Below are 6,005 nucleotides of genomic sequence, written 5' to 3'. Positions count from 1 at the left end.
TATATACTTTAGACCAGAGCCCTATAGAACCCTATTCCCTATATAGTGCACTACTTTACCAGGGCCCTATGTAACCCTATTCCTAGACCAGGGGCCCTATGGAACCCTATTCCCTATATAGTGCACTACTTTAGACCAGGGCCCTATGGAACCCTATTCCCTATATAGTGCACTACTTTAGACCAGGGCCCTATGGAACCCTATTCCCTATATATAGTGCACTACTTTAGACCAGGGCCCTATGGAACCCTATTCCCTATATATTTAGACCAGGGCCCTATGGAACCCTATTCCCTATATAGTGCACCAGGGCCCTATGGAACCCTATTCCCTATATATAGTGCACTACTTTAGACCAGGGCCCTATGGAACCCTATTCCCTATATATAGTGCACTACTTTAGACCAGGGCCCTATGGAACCCTATTCCCTATATAGTGCACTACTTTAGACCAGGGCCCTATGGAACCCTGCTGTTTGCTACAGCAGAGAGATAATCCTGCAGCATCAGGAAATGTTAATAATTATGTGTATTATAATTATTAGACATTTATTTTTAAGTCTGACATTTCAAAGTGTAAATTACAAACGTTTAGAAGCCTTTTTAAACCCTTTCAAGTTTGCTGTTCAGGAACATTCTCAGCATCAAATGAAGATCCTACATCTGTAGTGCACTATGTAGAGAATAGGTTACCATTTGGGACACAGGGTGCTGTACGATTTATTTCCAAAAATCTGCTTCTTACCGGCTGAAGAATGTTGTTCCAAGAACATGGTTTTAAACTGAGAGTCCGTAGAGACACTGGGACAACAGATGTGAGTCTAAGTATGTGCATCTCAAATGGAAACCTGTTCCTATGGTCCTGGTCAATGTAGTACACTACCCTATGGGTCCTGGTCAATGTAGTACACTACCCTATGGGTCCTGGTCAATGTAGTACACTACCCTATGGGTCCTGGTCAATGTAGTACACTACCCTATGGGTCCTGGTCAACAGTAGTACACTACCCTATGGGTCCTGGTCAATGTAGTACACTACCCTATGGGTCCTGGTCAATGTAGTACACTACCCTATGGGTCCTGGTCAATGTAGTACACTACCCTATGGGTCCTGGTCAATGTAGTACACAACCCTATGGGTCCTGGTCAATGTAGTACACTACCCTATGGGTCCTGGTCAATGTAGTACACTACCCTATGGGTCCTGGTCAATGTAGTACACTACCCTATGGGTCCTGGTCAATGTAGTACACTACCCTATGGGTCCTGGTCAACAGTAGTACACTACCCTATGGGTCCTGGTCAATGTAGTACACTACCCTATGGGTCCTGGTCAATGTAGTACACTACCCTATGGGTCCTGGTCAATGTAGTACACTACCCTATGGGTCCTGGTCAACAGTAGTACACTACCCTATGGGTCCTGGTCAATGTAGTACACTACCCTATGGGTCCTGGTCAATGTAGTACACTACCCTATGGGTCCTGGTCAATGTAGTACACTACCCTATGGGTCCTGGTCAATGTAGTACACTACCCTATGGGTCCTGGTCAACAGTAGTACACTACCCTATGGGTCCTGGTCAATGTAGTACACTACCCTATGGGTCCTGGTCAATGTAGTACACTACCCTATGGGTCCTGGTCAATGTAGTACACTACCCCCTATGGGTCCTGGTCAACAGTAGTACACTACCCTATGGGTCCTGGTCAATGTAGTACACTACCCTATGGGTCCTGGTCAATGTAGTACACTACCCTATGGGTCCTGGTCAATGTAGTACACAACCCTATGGGTCCTGGTCAATGTAGTACACTACCCTATGGGTCCTGGTCAATGTAGTACACTACCCTATGGGTCCTGGTCAATGTAGTACACTACCCTATGGGTCCTGGTCAATGTAGTACACTACCCTATGTGCCCTGGTCAACAGTAGTACACTACCCTATGTGCCCTGGTCAACAGTAGTACACTACCCTATGGGTCCTGGTCAACAGTAGTATACTACCCTGTGGGCCCTGGTCAACAGTAGTACACTACCCTATGGGTCCTGGTCAACAGTAGTACACTACCCTGTGGGCCCTGGTCAACAGTAGTACACTACCCTACGGGTCCTGGTCAACAGTAGTACACTACCCTATGGGCCCTGGTCAATGTAGTACACTACCCTATGGGTCCTGGTCAACAGTAGTACACTACAATATAGGTCCTAACTATGGGTCCTGGTCAACAGTAGTACACTACCCTATGGGCCCTGGTCAATGTAGTACACTACCCTATGGGCCCTGGTCAACAGTAGTACACTACCCTATGGGTCCTGGTCAACAGTAGTACACTACAATATGGGCCCTGGTCAACAGTAGTACACTACCCTATGGGTCCTGGTCAACAGTAGTACACTACCCTATGGGTCCTGGCAACAGTAGTACACTACAATATGGGCCCTGGTCAACAGTAGTACACTACCCTGTGGGCCCTGGTCAACAGTAGTACACTACCCTATGGGTCCTGGTCAACAGTAGTACACTACAATATGGGCCCTGGTCAACAGTAGTACACTACCCTATGGGTCCTGGTCAACAGTAGTACACTACCCTATGGGTCCTGGTCAAAGGTAGTACACTACAATATGGGCCCTGGTCAACAGTAGTACACTACCCTGTGGGCCCTGGTCAACAGTAGTACACTACCCTATGGGTCCTGGTCAACAGTAGTACACTACCCTATGGGCCCTGGTCAATGTAGTACACTACCCTATGGGTCCTGGTCAACAGTAGTACACTACCCTATAGGTCCTAGCTATGGGTCCTGGTCAACAGTAGTACACTACCCTATGGGCCCTGGTCAATGTAGTACACTACCCTATGGGCCCTGGTCAACAGTAGTACACTACCCTATGGGTCCTGGTCAACAGTAGTACACTACCCTATGGGTCCTGGTCAACAGTAGTACACTACCCTATGGGCCCTGGTCAATGTAGTACACTACCCTATGGGTCCTGGTCAACAGTAGTACACTACCCTATAGGTCCTAGCTATGGGTCCTGGTCAACAGTAGTACACTACCCTATGGGTCCTGGTCAATGTAGTACACTACCCTATGGGTCCTGGTCAATGTAGTACACTACCCTATGTGCCCTGGTCAACAGTAGTACACTACCCTATGTGCCCTGGTCAACAGTAGTACACTACCCTATGGGTCCTGGTCAACAGTAGTATACTACCCTGTGGGCCCTGGTCAACAGTAGTACACTACCCTATGGGTCCTGGTCAACAGTAGTACACTACCCTATGGGTCCTGGTCAATGTAGTAAACTACCCTATGGGTCCTGGTCAATGTAGTACACTACCCTATGGGTCCTGGTCAATGTAGTACACAACCCTATGGGTCCTGGTCAATGTAGTACACTACCCTATGGGTCCTGGTCAATGTAGTACACTACCCTATGGGTCCTGGTCAATGTAGTACACTACCCTATGGGTCCTGGTCAATGTAGTACACTACCCTATGTGCCCTGGTCAACAGTAGTACACTACCCTATGTGCCCTGGTCAACAGTAGTACACTACCCTATGGGTCCTGGTCAACAGTAGTATACTACCCTGTGGGCCCTGGTCAACAGTAGTACACTACCCTATGGGTCCTGGTCAACAGTAGTACACTACCCTGTGGGCCCTGGTCAACAGTAGTACACTACCCTACGGGTCCTGGTCAACAGTAGTACACTACCCTATGGGCCCTGGTCAACAGTAGTAGTACACTACCCTATGGGTCCTGGTCAACAGTAGTACACTACCCTATAGGTCCTAGCTATGGGTCCTGGTCAACAGTAGTACACTACCCTATGGGCCCTGGTCAATGTAGTACACTACCCTATGGGCCCTGGTCAACAGTAGTACACTACCCTATGGGTCCTGGTCAACAGTAGTACACTACAATATGGGCCCTGGTCAACAGTAGTACACTACCCTATGGGTCCTGGTCAACAGTAGTACACTACCCTATGGGTCCTGGCAACAGTAGTACACTACACTATGGGCCCTGGTCAACAGTAGTACACTACCCTGTGGGCCCTGGTCAACAGTAGTACACTACCCTATGGGTCCTGGTCAACAGTAGTACACTACCCTATGGGCCCTGGTCAATGTAGTACACTACCCTATGGGTCCTGGTCAACAGTAGTACACTACCCTATAGGTCCTAGCTATGGGTCCTGGTCAACAGTAGTACACTACCCTATGGGCCCTGGTCAATGTAGTACACTACCCTATGGGCCCTGGTCAACAGTAGTACACTACCCTATGGGTCCTGGTCAACAGTAGTACACTACCCTATGGGTCCTGGTCAACAGTAGTACACTACCCTATGGGCCCTGGTCAATGTAGTACACTACCCTATGGGTCCTGGTCAACAGTAGTACACTACCCTATAGGTCCTAGCTATGGGTCCTGGTCAACAGTAGTACACTACCCTATGGGTCCTGGTCAATGTAGTACACTACCCTATGGGTCCTGGTCAATGTAGTACACTACCCTATGTGCCCTGGTCAACAGTAGTACACTACCCTATGGGTCCTGGTCAACAGTAGTATACTACCCTGTGGGCCCTGGTCAACAGTAGTACACTACCCTATGGGTCCTGGTCAATGTAGTACACTACCCTATGGGTCCTGGTCAATGTAGTACACAACCCTACTGGTCCTGGTCAATGTAGTACCTACTATGGTCCTGGTCAATGTAGTACACTACCCTATGGGTCCTGGTCAATGTAGTACACTACCCTATGGGTCCTGGTCAATGTAGTACACTACCCTATGGGTCCTGGTCAATGTAGTACACTACCCTATGTGCCCTGGTCAACAGTAGTACACTACCCTATGTGCCCTGGTCAACAGTAGTACACTACCCTATGGGTCCTGGTCAACAGTAGTATACTACCCTGTGGGCCCTGGTCAACAGTAGTACACTACCCTATGGGTCCTGGTCAACAGTAGTACACTACCCTGTGGGCCCTGGTCAACAGTAGTACACTACCCTATGGGTCCTGGTCAACAGTAGTACACTACCCTATGGGCCCTGGTCAATGTAGTACACTACCCTATGGGTCCTGGTCAACAGTAGTACACTACCCTATAGGTCCTAGCTATGGGTCCTGGTCAACAGTAGTACACTACCCTATGGGCCCTGGTCAATGTAGTACACTACCCTATGGGCCCTGGTCAACAGTAGTACACTACCCTATGGGTCCTGGTCAACAGTAGTACACTACAAAATGGGTTCCTGGTCAACAGTAGTACACTACCCTATGGGTCCTGGTCAACAGTAGTACACTACCCTATGGGTCCTGGCAACAGTAGTACACTACAATATGGGCCCTGGTCAACAGTAGTACACTACAATATGGGCCCTGGTCAACAGTAGTACACTACCCTATGGGTCCTGGTCAACAGTAGAACACTACCCTATGGGTCCTGGTCAACAGTAGTACACTACCCTATGGGCCCTGGTCAATGTAGTACACTACCCTATGGGCCCTGGTCAACAGTAGTACACTACCCTATGGCTCCTGGTCAACAGTAGTACACTACCCTATGGGTCCTGGTCAACAGTAGTACACTACCCTATGGGCCCTGGTCAATGTAGTACACTACCCTATGGGTCCTGGTCAACAGTAGTACACTACCCTATAGGTCCTAGCTATGGGTCCTGGTCAACAGTAGTACACTACCCTATGGGGCCTGGTCAACAGTAGTACACTACCCTATGGGCCCTGGTCAATGTAGTACACTACCCTATGGGCCCTGGTCAACAGTAGTACACTACCCTATGGGTCCTGGTCAATGTAGTACACTACCCTATGGGTCCTGGTCAACAGTAGTACACTACCCTATGGGTCCTGGTCAACAGTAGTACACTACCCTATGGGTCCTGGTCAACAGTAGTCCACTACCCTGTGGGTCCTAGCTATGGGTCCTGGTCAACAGTAGTACACTACCCTATGGGTCC

Source organism: Oncorhynchus nerka, linkage group LG22, assembly GCF_034236695.1.
Source record: "Oncorhynchus nerka isolate Pitt River linkage group LG22, Oner_Uvic_2.0, whole genome shotgun sequence".
Classification (NCBI taxonomy): domain Eukaryota; kingdom Metazoa; phylum Chordata; class Actinopteri; order Salmoniformes; family Salmonidae; genus Oncorhynchus; species Oncorhynchus nerka.
The sequence above is the reverse complement of the archived record's forward strand: the minus strand, read 5'-3'. Positions refer to the sequence as shown.